The sequence below is a fragment of the Microcaecilia unicolor genome, chromosome 3, assembly GCF_901765095.1.
Source record: "Microcaecilia unicolor chromosome 3, aMicUni1.1, whole genome shotgun sequence".
NCBI classification, from domain to species: Eukaryota; Metazoa; Chordata; class Amphibia; order Gymnophiona; family Siphonopidae; genus Microcaecilia; species Microcaecilia unicolor.
In genome coordinates, this window is record NC_044033.1 from 391584713 (window position 1) to 391599974 (window position 15262).

A 15262-nucleotide genomic window follows, 5' to 3' on the forward strand; every position below is an offset into this window, starting at 1 on the left:
GGAGGCTTCAGAGCCCACTTGTTCCAGCAGGGATCTTTTTTTTATTATTATTATACATCCAAACACCATGGTGCAGGTTCCCCTAAATTAAAACCTTCTGGCTAGATACCACAATCTAGGGAGTCCATCAGCTCTGACCTTGAGCTCCCACTGATTCTCAGGATGGAGGAAAGGGGAACAAAATCCCTCCCATTATAGCAGATTTTGTATCTACCCATGACATCTTCATATCTCCACCCAGCTCCAGATGTGCTCTTGAGAACTGAGACCACCCCCCCCCTGCCCCAATGGTTTACTTGGCACAATAGAGAAGTGGTTTCCATTGCCTTCTGGGAAGTGCAAGACACCACTTTGTAGCTACTGCCTAACATAGGGGACATGAATTGGACTGCAATTGCTGCCAGAACCTTCCCAGCATCAGATCCAATGAATGGAGGGTTCAGTGACTTGCCCAAATCCATAAGAAACTACTGTGGGACTTGAACCTAGGTCATCCAGGTCCTAGCCCACTGCTCTAACCATTAAGCTACTCTTCTATTCTACCTACAACCAAGGCACTCCTAAATAGGAGTACCATTTATGTGTAAGCTCCCACTTGTCACAGTGGCTCTAGTGCAGGGGTAGAAAATTCTGGTCCTTGAGCGCCCCAGACAGGTCAGGTTTTCAGGAGATCCACAATGAATATGCAGGAGATAGATTTGCATACCAAGGAGGCAGTGCATGCAAATCTCTCTGAAGAATATTTATTGTGGGTATCCTGAAAACCTGACTGGCTGGGATGCCTCCAGGACCAGGTTTGGGAACCACTGCCTTAAGAGATGATTTAATCATTGAGGCTGTACACTTGTATATTAGGGAGCAAAATTAGCCACTGCCCTACACATCCGGTATATAGAGAAACAGAGACATAGTGCAGATTTGCAGTGAGAATGCAGCACTACTGTCTCTGGTACTTAAATTAAATCAGTCTGCATTGCTATTTTTAGTTAGACAACACAACAAACATAAAATGGAACTTATAAAGAAATGTAATTCAGGACCAATGAAAATAACGGCTGTGGGGGAAGCTGCATACAAAACGGTTGTCATTGAAAGAAAAAACAAATGTGGCTGGTACCATGGAAGAATGGAGTACAAAGCTGCAGATGCACTTTTATAGAGTGAACAGGCTATCTATAATCCTCTCCAAACATATCTCTTATTGTAGCCTACCAGCTCTGGCAACACAAAGCTACAATAATACTGCGCATTACCAAAGAAATATGAGTGGGTTAAAAAATATATAATTTTAAGAGCAGAAAGCAGAAAATTGACTTGTCAGTGCTGTTGTGTGCTTGTGCTGGAGATTCGTTTATCTCTCTGTTGCCTGTTGTGTATTCTGTTTGTGCCACAGGGACATGAAGCCATCAAAGCTGTAATGGGTAAAGGTAACATTTGCAGTGCAGCACATCTGCCACGTGATATGAAGAGGAAGGAGGAAGCATGTGTACTGTGATCAGCTGGTTGTGTTTCTTGTGGTTTCATGCATTACCAGTATTACCTTTGGACCAGATATTGAGATAGTCTAAATCCCTGGTTACTTACTGCACATGTATTAATTTGCTTCTTGAACTTATTGTAATTTGTGTTATATTCTGTACATTATTATGTTTTATTCACTTTATTGTTTGTTTGTAAGCCACGTTGAACTTGAGTCTATTTCGGGCTAATGTGGGGTATAAATGTCATGAATAAATAAATAAATATTCAAAAGCACAAATGCCACAACAAGGATAAGTCAAATACTCAGTGGCACTGTCCTGATAGTACTGCAGAATATTCTCACAGACTGCCTCAGCGTAATCTGGACAGCACAGGGATGGAGCGAGAATGGAGCATGGCTGTTCTACCCAACTCTGTGGATAGTCAGCAATATTCAGGTCCTGACTAGATAGGTGTGCGGATAAATTTAGGCCATCAAAATGACTGTCCTCATGGACAGTGGCTTAATATCACCACTTCTTTTACAGCCAGCAGCAGTCAGCACTTCTCTACATATATTCAGCGGCGCTGACTATATGGAATGGATTTAAATGCCACAGCTGGCATTTTAAAAACATGCTGTCTGCAATGCTTGACTGTTGACCCATTTAACTGTATCATATATAGTATCATAATAACATAGTAGATGACGGAAGATAAAAGCCTGCATGGTCCATCCAGTCTGCCTAAAACTGTGGTATAAAATAAAATACATATACTTGATCCTCATCTGTCTTTACTATTTTTTACAGATTAACTGGCTGTGCTGCAGCTCTGTCTGTACATTTTAGACTTAGCAGCTCTGTCTCTGAATCTCCCCCACAAATTCAAACTTAGTGGGTGTGACCTGATTCTCTGTTAGAGGGGCAGCCTTCTATACCAGTTTTTCTTGAGAAATCCATCTTTTTTACAGATTAACTGGCTGTGCTGCAGCTCTGTCTGTACATTTTAGACTTAGCAGCTCTGTCTCTGAATCTCCCCCACAAATTCAAACTTAGTGGGTGTGACCTGATTCTCTGTTAGAGGGGCAGCCTTCTATACCAGTTTTTCTTGAGAAATCCATCTTTTTTACAGATTAACTGGCTGTGCTGCAGCTCTGTCTGTACATTTTAGACTTAGATCCCTCCCACCCACCCCTCTACCCACCCACCCCTAGGGTGATAGTTCTTATATACCCTCCCAAGCAACCTAATCTGCCTGCAGATAACTGCTCTGTCTCTGTGTTCAGGCTCTTCACCTCCTTTCCTCCCACATTTTTCAAACATAGTGGGTGTGACTTGTTCTTACTGGGCAGTGCCTACCTGCCTGCTGCCTACCATTCCAATTTTAAGCCTCTAATCCAGCTCTGCCGTTCTATCTATCGCTTAACACCTCAGTCACTACATATATACCCATAACACCTCAGTTACTACTTATGGCCCCTTTACACATTCTCTTCCTTGCCCTGTCCCTTCCTAATCTTTTTCCCCTCCCCCTACCGCTGTCTACCACTGGAACTCACTGCCCACCCATGTCCTCTCCCATCTTGATCACTACTGCAATACCCTACTCACCCCCGTCCCTCACCACCTCACCATCTCTCCTGTCCCCCTCCTCCTTCCTAGCTCTCAACCTTCAACACTTCCTTCCTGCCATTAACCCATCCCCATTCCTCCTAAGCGCATCCCGTCTTCGTCGCCTTCGTCGCCCTACCTCCCCCACCCTCCTCCGCACTCTCTTGCTCCTCCTCCTGCTATCCGCAGGAGACATCAATCCCAATCCAGGTCCCCCACACCTGTCTTCGTCCTATCCATGCAAACGTTTCCGGGATGTCTCCAATCTCATATCTATTCCCCTCCTCCCCCCCTCTTCCCTCCCCTTCTCATGTGCACTGTGGAATGCCCACTCGGTCTGCAACAAACTTCCCTTCACCCACGATCTCTTCATCTCTCATTCCCTTCACCTGCTTGCCCTAACTGAAACCTGGCTCTCCCCTGACGACTCTGCCTCAGTTGCGGCTCTATGCCATGGAGGCTATCTCTTCTCCCATACTCCCCGCCTAGTTGGCCGTGGAGGAGGCGTCGGGTTACTACTCTCGCCCTCCTGTAGCTTCCAACCCCTCCTCCTACCACAGTCTCACTGCTTCTCATCCTTTGAAGTCCACTCCATCCGTCTATTCTACCCGTTGCCACTCAGAGTGGCAGTCATTTACCGCCCCCCTGATAAATCCCTCCCTTCCTTCCTCACCGACTTCGATGCCTGGCTTTCTGTTTTTCTTGAACCCTCATCTCCATCCCTCATTCTCGGAGACTTCAACATACACGTTGATGACCTGTCCAACTCTCACGCTTCTCAGTTCCTCACTCTAACATCCTCCTTCAACCTCCAGCTTTGTTCCACCACCCCTACTCACCGTGATGGCCATTGCCTTGACCTCGTCCTCTCCTCTTCCGGCTCACCCTCCAATTTCCACACCTCAGCTCTTCCTGTCTCTGATCATCACCTGATCACCTTCACACTTCTTCACCCTCCCCCTCAGCCCCGCCCAACATTAACCACTACTTCCAGGAATCTCCAGATTATTGACCCTCCCACCTTATCATCTAGTATTTCTAATCTCCTCCCCTCCATCATGTCCTCCGAGTCTGTTGACGAGGCTGTCTCCGCTTACAATGCCACTCTCTCCTCTGCTCTGGACACCCTTGCACCATCCACCTCCCGTCCCACAAGGCGTACTAATCCCCAGCCCTGGCTGACCCCTTGCATCCGTTACCTTCGCTCCTGCGCCCGATCTGCTGAACGCCTCTGGAGGAAATCTCGCACCCATTCAGATTTCCTTCACTACAAATTCATGCTATCCTCCTTCCAGTCCTCACTATTCCTTGCCAAACAGGACTATTACACCCAATTGACTAATTCTCTCAGCTCTAACCCTCGTCGTCTCTTCGCCACCCTTAACTCCCTCCTCAAAGTGCCCTCCGCTCCCACCCCCCCGTCACTCTCTCCTCAATCACTGGCTGACTACTTCCGCGACAAGGTGCAAAAGATCAACCTTGAGTTCACTACCAAGCCACCTCCTCCTCTTCACCCTTCAACCCTCTCCCTCAACCAACCAACCCAGACCTCCTTCTCCTCCTTTCCTGATATCTCCGAGGAGGAAACCGCCCGCCTTCTTTCCTCCTCAAAATGCACCACTTGTTCCTCTGATCCCATCCCCACCAACTTACTTAACACCATCTCTCCTACTATCACCCCCTCCATCTGTCATATCCTCAACCTCTCTCTCTCCACTGCAACTGTCCCCGACACCTTCAAGCATGCTGTAGTCACGCCACTCCTCAAAAAACCATCACTAGACCCTACCTGTCCCTCCAACTACCGCCCCATCTCCCTCCTACCCTTCCTCTCCAAGACACTTGAGCGCGCAGTCCACAGCCGCTGCCTTGATTTTCTCTCCTCTCATGCCATCCTTGATCCGCTTCAATCCGGTTTTCGCCCTCTTCACTCGACAGAAACAGCACTTTCTAAAGTCTGTAATGACCTGTTCCTTGCCAAATCCAGAGGCCACTACTCTATCCTCATCCTCCTGGATCTATCCGCCGCTTTTGACACTGTCAATCATGACTTACTTCTTGCCACACTGTCCTCATTTGGGTTCCAGGGCTCTGTCCTCTCCTGGTTCTCCTCCTATCTCTCCCACCGCACCTTCAAAGTTCACTCTCATGGATCTTCCTCCACCCCCATCCCCTTATCTGTTGGTGTTCCCCAGGGATCGGTCCTTGGACCCCTTCTCTTCTCAATCTACACCTCTTCCCTGGGCTCCCTGATCTCATCTCATGGTTTCCAGTATCATCTCTATGCTGATGACACCCAACTGTATCTCTCCACACCAGACATCACCGCGGAGACCCAGGCAAAGGTATCGGCCTGCTTATCCGACATTGCTGCCTGGATGTCCAACCGCCACCTGAAACTGAACATGTCCAAGACCGAGCTTATCGTCTTTCCACCAAAACCCACTTCTCCTCTTCCTCCACTTTCTATCTCAGTTGATAACACCCTCATCCTCCCCGTCTCATCTGCCCGCAACCTCGGAGTCATCTTTGACTCCTCTCTTTCCTTCTCTGCGCATATCCAGCAGATAGCCAAGACCTGTCGCTTCTTCCTCTTTAACATCAGCAAAATTCGCCCTTTCCTCTCTGAACACACCACCCGAACTCTCGTCCACGCTCTCATTACCTCTCGCCTGGACTACTGCAACTTACTCCTCACCGGCCTCCCACTTAGCCATCTATCCCCCCTTCAGTCTGTTCAGAACTCTGCTGCACGTCTCATATTCCGCCAGAACCGATATACTCATATCACCCCTCTCCTCAGGTCACTTCACTGGCTTCCGATCAGATACCGCATTCAATTCAAGCTTCTCCTTCTTACCTACAAATGCACTCAGTCTGCTGCCCCTCACTACCTCTCTACCCTCATCTCCCCTTACGTTCCCGCCCGTAACCTCCGTTCACAGGATAAATCCCTCCTCTCAGTACCCTTCTCCACCACCGCCAACTCCAGGCTCCGCTCATTCTGCCTCGCCTCACCCTATGCTTGGAACAACCTTCCTGAACCCTTACGCCAAGCCCCCTCCCTGCCCATCTTCAAGTCTTTGCTTAAAGCCCACCTCTTCAATGCTGCGTTCGGCACCTAACCCTTACCGTTCAGTGAATCCAGACTGCCCCAATTTGACTGCCCCTATCGGACCGACCGTTCACTTGTCTATTAGATTGTAAGCTCTTTGAGCAGGGACTGTCTCTCTTTGTTAAATTGTACAGCGCTGCGTAACCCTAGTAGCGCTCTAGAAATGTTAAGTAGTAGTAGTAGTAGTATTTTTGGGATGAAGACTGTAGAAGTCTACCCGGCATTGGCCTTACTTCCCCACTACTATTTTAGCATAGAGGTGTGGTAGCCGTGTTAGTCCACTCTTAAAGGTTAAATGACACCCAACAAACAGGACTTAATAAGGATCTAGGTTTTCTAACCCGTTATAAACCATAAAGCTGTATTTCTCTGTTTATTTCTCTGTTTATTACCCTCCTCTCACCTACCAACACCCATCCTGTTAGAATATCAATGAAATGCTTTGATGTCCCCATGCATACCCCCACCCTCCCACACTATCAGACTGTCAAAGTAATGCTTTGATGTTTCTCTTATATATACTATCTGCTACCACATTTGCTTATTTCCGATCTGACGAAGAAGGGCAACCTTCAAAAGCTAATCAAGAAATGTATTAAGTTATGTTCAATAAAAAAGGTATCATCTTATTTTCTTTTCCATGTTTTATTTTGTTTGATTTCTATTGATAACCTATTTTAGCATAACATCATAAAAACTGAGTTAGACCAGTCTGTTTGCAACTTGACCAAACCTTTTTTTAAACCATTTTACCACATCCTCCGACAATGAATTCCAGAGCTTAATTATAAGTTGAGGAGAAAAATAATTATCTGACATTTTAAAAATGTGCTACTAATGTTTTGTCTAGATTAATTAGGCAAGTTTTAGTATTATGAAAAACAGAGTTATCAAATAACTTAATGGCACACCCCCTGGTCTTTGTAATTTTTCAGAGGGAAAGAGAAAACAACTTGATTTGCATTTGCATATTCTATTCCATTCAGGTTTGTAAACCTCTATCCTATCTCCTCTCAGTTGTGTCTTCTTCAAATTGAAGAGCCCTAACCTCTTTATCCTGTTCTTCTATGGAAGCCATTCCAGCCCCTTTATCATTCTGGTTGTCCTTCTCAATCAGCTTTGTTTTAAGTAGGGGTCTGGCCCATAATATAATAAGAAGGAAGAACTGCAATGATGTTTTGATTTGACTTTTTTTTTTATTTAGGGGCCCTTTTACTAAGGTGTATAGGCGACTACATGTGTCCAACGCACGTCAATTTGGAAATACCACCCGGCTACTGCGTGCCCTGGGCGGTAATTCCATTTTCTACACACGTCTGATATATGCGGCAGAAAATATTTTTTATTTTCTACCATGTGGTGCTAACTGGGCAGTAATCAGCAGTGTACATGTGCTGACGATTACTGCCTGGTTAACGCGTGAGGCCTTACCACTAAGTCAGGGGCTGGCGGTAAGGTCTCAGGCCCAAAATGAACGCGCACCAATTTTTATTTTGCTGCACGTCCATTTTCGGCTAACAAAAAAAGGCATTTTTTGCAGCTGTGCTGAAAAATGGACCTGCGTGGGTCCAATACACACGCCTACAACAGCGCAGGCCATTTTTCAGCGCACCTTAATAAAAGGAGCCCTTAATGCTTAACTTACACACAGTTAACAGATTAAGCAAGAACTGAAAAACTGATCACTGGTTATGTCTTTTTGAAGTGGCTTCCAGTTGGTGATCTGAGACATGGATTTAGCCATAACTCTGGAATGTTAATTGAAAAAGTGGCATGATGAAGGTTACAAGTAATATGTGTTATTTCCAGTCCCACTGCATATACAGAGAGGGTTATGAATTACAAGCATTACCAGTAGCTCACTAAAGTGCCTTAAGATTACTATCACACATAACTGCTTCTCATGTTAGAGACTTGGCTGTACAGCAGCCCAGACAGTGTGCTTGTGACTCAAATCTGGTGACCCTTAAAAATAATGGGAAGTCAAAATCAGCAGGAGCTGTGTTATATTTGAAAGGTTAATGTAGCCAAAGCTATTAATGGCTCTACTGCAGAATAGATTTGCATTTGATCCATAAACCAGTTTCTGGTTAATCTGGAATAAGATATTCACTGGTGCTGATTTTTATAATCGTGATAGTGCCTTTACATGGCTGAAATACAACCCTTTCATTTCTTCACTATCAGTTTCTGATCATATAAATTGAAGGCACTGACCACTGGCAGCCGGTGGATTACAAACCATGAATGTGACACTCATCTACTCTTCTGTTGCTGTCTATTTTGGCCCCTCAAAAAAACTCCTCTCCTAAACTGATCCTTTGTACCGTCTCTTTTTTTCAATAACTGGCCCATTGCTACATGGAGGAGTAACCTAATGGTTAGTACATTGGCCCAAGAACCAGGGAACTTAGTTTGATTCCCACTGCAGCTCCTTGTGACTCTGGGCAAGTCACTCAAGCCTCTAATATCCCAAGTACAAAATAAGTACCTGCATGTAATACATATACTGCTTTGATTGTAACCACAGGAAGGTGGTATATCAAATCCCTCCCCCTTTCTCATACTGATTCCTTCCACATGCTACCCTCTTTTCCTGTACAGTCCTAGCCCTCTCCTCTTCCTCTATTGCAGAGTGAACCATGGTGCAGGGGTTCTCAACCCAGTCCTTGGGACACACCTAGCCAATCAGCTTTTCAGGTTACCCACAAAGAATGTGCATGAGATATGGACACCCTTGTCAGCTTACCACCTCAAAACTCTCACAGATCAGCTCGCTTGTACTTAAATCTGCATTACCCAATCTATAGTGGCCTCAAGTATAAAACCACCTACGCCTCCACCTTTTCCTATATTAGCGCACAACTGTGGAATGGTCTACCTAAATTTGTGAAACTTACCCCTGATCATCCGACCTTCAAAAAATATCTTAAGACCTTCTTATTTGGAAAAGCTTACGCTCAAGACCTGCCCCACATCTCTTCCTATTGAATTCAATTTCTCTTTCCGCATTTCCCCACCTTTGCTATTACTCTTTAGTCTCTTTCACTTCATTGTCGTTGACTGTTTGTTGTAGAATTGATGTATGATTTCTGTAGATTACTGTAAGCCCCCTTCAGTTTGTCAGTCAGTCACCTCGCCTGGTAGTAAACTCCGGAAGGCTGCTAATGCCTCCCCCAAGAGGGAGGACGCTAAACGAATCACCCACTGCTTCCAAGGCCACCCTGCTGCAGTGGCTACCTTTTCAAAGGCCCTCAGGTAATCTTCAATGTCATCCGTATCTGATAACTTGCCCCAGGAAAGCCAATTAACATTTGGTAGTCCTACCGCAGCTTGGGCTCCCTCGGGTCCTACTGGGGCCACCACTGGATTCAGCCCCTGAGGTCCGCCTCCGCTCCTCAACAGGTCCTGGAATAAATCCAATAGGGGTTGCCGCTGGACCCGGGAGGCGGCCAGAGACTCCTCCATTAGCTTCTGTGCCAGCTCTTGTTTCTGGAACTGATGGGTCATGAATGAGAATAGATCCTTGGGGTCCATACTGTGATCTCCCCTTGATGTTACCTGGAAAAGGAAACAACAGAGAGCACACCAAGTGTGGCCCTTAAATATTTCCCCCGTCCGGATGAGTCACCTACACCCATATCCGCTACTGGAAACAGCAGAGTTGTGGGCTCCTTAGACAAGTTTCCCTCCAATCTCTTCCACATGGAACTCCAACAAAAAATCCCACCACTACCACCACTCTTAAGTCACCAGGTCCCCCTTCTGGTGGTAGGCCCAGACTGCTCCTGCTTAACTTGCCACTCATCTCCTCCAGGATACACACATCCACCACACTCCAGCTCACACATGCCTCCAGTGAGGCAGAGAGAAGAGAGAGACTCCTCCAGCCTGGCCCCGGAGCGCCCTCAAACATGACAAGATAGTATCTTCACACTTGCACTTTCCAGGGTATAAGGACATTTATTGGTGTCCCAAAACACAAAAGTTCACATATGCACAGGTTCAATAGCTTCAATATAAAGAAAAACCAAAAAGAAACGATACATTGCCCCAGTACCTCCTGAGAAGATTTATCTTCCGGTGTGTTCAAAATTCAAACCTTCAGTCCTTCACAGTTTCAACATGACATCAGTCCCCACCTTCCCTTATTGCTTCTCCCCTTGGACTGCTCTGAGCCGTTCCCATATGCTCTTCCAAGGGCCTTTGAGTTGGGGAAAAAAAGGCAGCTACAGCTTGCAATTTACCTCCTCTTGGCGTTCGGGCTAGAGCTGAAGTGTCCATAAGTTCCCCACTATTCTCTCCTCCCTTACTGTGAGGCGCCCACTCCATAAAATCCTCCCCTCCAGATTCTACCAGCTGACTCCCCTCCTCTTGATTAGTATCCATTAGCCAATCACCATCCACCTCCTCTGCACCTGGGGTCTTCCAGTCCTCTTTTCCCTCCTTCTCCGAAAGCCCCTCCCCCTCCGAGATCTCTGGGAGTTGTAGTCCCCTCTCCTCCCTTTCCCAGCAAGCCTTTCTCCCTGCCGAGATCTCTGGGAGTTGGAGTCCCCCTTCCTTCTTTCAGTGTCAGTCAATCCCTGCCCTCCAGGAACTCCACCCCCCAGGGTACTGGGATTTCTAGGACCTATAGTGAAGATTCCCCAGAGGGTGAAGGGCCCTTCTACTGCTTCCCCCAACTCCCGCCTCAAGCGACCCTGGAGGGTTCTCACAGTATTTATTTTTCTTCCACAAGGCTGCACATTACCCATGTTTTATGTTTGGGAGCAGGCGAAGAGCCAGAGCATCAGCATCGGCAACAGCCCTTTTACGTCTCCCCACCCAGTGTGATCCCAGCTTGAAGGCCAGCAGCAGTGCAGTGGCACATCCTCCCCTACGGTTGCCAGGCCCCAGACTATCATATATTATACCATGCAGTTCAAAATGCAACAACAGCCCCAGGCAGGCATGATGTTGGTTGATGCATTGTGTTCTGATGTTCTCCTTTTACAGTCAAACCATGAAGGGAGGGTAAGTAGGAAGAGAGGAGTGGAGAGAGGATAGAATAAGTGAAAGGAAGGGGGGAACAAGAGAGTGAGTAAAAGGGAAGCCAAGTGAGGGAACAGAAGGAAGTATGAAAGGAAGGAGCATGAGTGAGCAGATCAGAGAGGGCATGGCAGGAAACTGAAATTAAGATACTGTGGGGACTGAGTGAGAGGATCAGGAATAGGGGAGTGGGGGGCTATGTGAGGGAATCGGAGGAGAGGTGTGGGGGAAAGGAGGTGTGAAAGAGAAGAGAATGGTGTCAGGAGGAGGGGTACAAGTGGCTCCAAATCCCTTTCCCCAATCCTTGATCCTCTCTCTTCTCCCCCACCCCAAACCCTTTCAAAAATATCAGCCCACACATAAGTAGAAACAATCTTTATATGGGAATCCATTCTTAACAAGAACAAAGGGAATTTTATTGCATAAACGTATCCAGCAAAAAATGTGAAATAGATATGGAGAGAAAAAATCCTCAGGACAAAACTCTGAGGTCTTTTCTTTCCACATTTATTTCACTTTTTTTTTACTGGATATGTTTTATGCCATAAAATCCATTTTGTGCTTGTTAAGAATGGATTCCCATACAAAGATTGTTACTGCTTATGTGTGGGCTGATATTTTTGATGTTTTGAGTTTATAGAGCTCGTCCCTAGTACATTATTGTTATTACAAGGGTCAAATGTATACACATTGCAAATATACCACAATTGTAGCATATAGTTAGAACCTTTGCTCCCAAATTTTTCAGCTTTTGCCACAAAATCTGCCACAGGATATTGGAGTAACTTGGGGTTAATGTGCATTAACACTTGTCATGTACCATGGCAGGGGCACCTCCCTCTGGCCATGGAGTCAAGAGTAATCATGCCTCTCTAGCTGTTCTCTCTCTAGGGCAGTTTAAGAATGACCAAGACTAAAGCTAAACTCTTTCAGGCTTCCAGTTTATTTGAACATGAACTCAAAATAATAAAAATATACTTCTCTTTACACAGGAATCTTCCTTGATAGGATACTGGGGTATAGCTTGGAATTATAAACAAGTCCCCCTTTTATATAAAAAAAAGGCCCACTCATCCCTTGCCAATAGAGGATCCAATCCAGCTTTTTTTTTTCTTACCCTCTTATGGTGCCAGGGTAGTGTACCTCACCTACATTTATCAAAATTAATTGATTTTCACAGGTAACATGCCAACTTCTGGGTTTTCAGCCAGTCAGAAGAGAGTACAAGCCCAAGCCATGCCCACTCCCTGCCCAAGCCACACCCACTTCCCACCCCCCTGGATATCACATATCTTGACTCCATCCAAGCCCTGCCCTTTTTGCATAGCCACACCCATTGCCCCACTTTTTTTGCATAGCTCTGCCCCAAATCCCATCCATTTTGCATAGCCCTGCTCTAAAACCCTACCCCTTTTGGTGATATCACAGAGTGATGTCACAGCCACATCCCTTCTTTCAAGATGGTGGCCACTACTGTATGCATCACATCACTTCCTGTTTCTACTGCTAGCCACCATCTTGGATGGGGTCATGTAATGGGAAGTGATGCCAAAAATAACACCCCGCTACCGCGCCCTACAGCGTTGGCAGAATTTAGTTGCGCATGCTCAGCTTAATCTTTTTTTCTCACAGGGAAAGAAAATAGTAACATAGTAGATGATGGCAGAAAAAGACCTGCACGGTCCATCTAGTCTGCCCAACAAGATAAACTCATATGTGCTACTTCTTGTGTATACCTTACTTGATTTGTATCTGCCATTTTCAGGGCACAGACCGTAGAAGTCTTGCCCAGCACTAGCCCCGCCTCCCAAACACCAGCCCCGCCTCCCAATCTCGGCTAAGCTTCTGAGGATCCATTCCTTATGAACAGGATTCCTTTATGTTTATCCCACACATGCTTGAATTCCGCTACCGTTTTCATCTCCACCCCGTCCCGAGGGAGGGCATTCCAAGTATCTACCACTCTCTCCGTGAAAAAATACTTCCTGACATTTTTCTTGAGTCTGCCCCCCTTCAATCTCATATCATGTCCTCTAGTTCTACTGCTTTCCCATCTCATTTTTGTTTTCTTTCTTTTTTTTTTTTTCAAAAGGATACCTTGTGCTTACTTTTAAAGCTGTTTCTTCACTTTTTTTTCTCACAGGGAAGAAAATAGACATTTTAATATTTTCTTTCAAAAGGATACCTTGTGCTTACTTTTAAAGCTGTTCTTAATGAATGACAGTTGTTTTAGGTTTTAAAACTAAAGAATAGACCGACCATCCTCCTCCTCTTTGCTTTTAGCTTACATAAGAAACCATTGTACTACTACTACTTATCATTTCTATAGCACTACTGGACGTACACAGCGCTTTACACTTGAACATGGAGATACAGTCCCTGCTCGACAGAGCTTACAATCTAATTAGGACAGACAGGACAGGTAAGAGATAAGGGTTAGGACAGACAGGACATATAAGGGATAAGAGTGAGGATGATAAGGTGAGGGTCCTGAACGGGCAAGTGGGGGTTAGGAGTTAAAAGCAGCATCAAAAAGGTGGGTCTTTAGCCTAGATTTGAAGATGGCCAGCGATGAGGCTTGACGTACCGGCTCAGGAAGTCTATTCCAGGCATAAGGTGCGGCAAGATAAAAGGAACGGAGTCTGCAGTTAGCGGTGGAGGAGAAGGGTGCAGATAAGAGAGATTTACCCAGCGAGCAGTCTGACTTGTTAGGCTTTCAATTCCATTCACACAGGGGCAGAAGCCCGTGGGCTGTGCCTGCAAGAGCTGACCCCCCTTCCTGGATCAAGAATTGCTTGAGATGAAAGAAAGTCAAGACAACAGCGGTGAACAGCACGTTGACGTAGCTTGGATAGGAAAGGGAGGTAGATGGGGCAATAATTGGAAGGACAGGTAGGGTCCAATCAAGGTTTATTGAGGAGTGGTGTAACTATGGCATGTTTGAAGGCAACAGGAACAGAGTGGAAAGTGAAAGATTGAATATATGACTAATGGCAGGCTTAAATTCATGAGCATAACTTTTAAGCTTCTAAAGTGAGATGAATTTCTGCTGAAAACATGCTCCTAAGTTTGGCTGAAAATAGGGAATAAATTTAGGAGCCTAATTTAGGTGCACAAATTAAGGAGCTCAGCATTTTCTGAATACAGAGCCCAGCGTTTCCAAAAATACTGTAGACTGCATTTTTAAAGTGACTTCTAATGCCAGAGAGGTTAGCACAATTGGCAATATCCAGATTGTTTAAAGTGTACATATGTCGCTATTGTAAAATCTATTCTGGCCCACCCAAAACCACACCTGCAACATGTCCTTTTGGAAACCATGCATGTTGCATCTCTATGTGTGTAAACAGTAGCTTCTCTAAATTTTACACATTTAAGGCTTTTACAAGTATAATACCACTATTACATATGTGCACGCTGTGCAAGCTTTCTAAAATGACCTCCAATGTCTTCCAAAGTATTTATATTGAAAAGCTTGCCATTTAAAATTAAGTAATGGAGGTGGAGTTCGGTGGTTTGACAGTGCATAGAAGCAAACATAAGTTTGCTGCTTTAATTACTACCCACTGTGTAGGCTTAATAGAAACTGTAAAGTCATGCAGAGGGACTGATTATGTTTCTCGGAGGCTTCATGATATATTTGTCCATTAAAGCTAAGAGTGAAAAGAAGAAATGACACTTCGGAAGCATGCTAATTCCTAGGCACAAAGCTGTTATTAATTTGTTGCCTACAACTTTATGGTCATTTGAACGTTTTTTGCTGAGAATGAAACCCTTTTGGACAATAAGGAGATCTTCATAAGTTCTGTAACAACATTGTAAACACTGCTTCAATATACCATGACAGGACTCATTTTCTGTCCTATAGATTTCAATGATTAATGGAGATTAGGAAGCTTTTTGGAACAGATTGCAGCGTATTAGTTTGGGATTTAGTGAATGAGCACAGATACTTCATCTCCAGGATGATATTGGCTCAACAACAGCTTTCAACATATTGGTGCTTCATCTTCAGCTTGTCAAGAATGTAAATGTGGAGTATAGC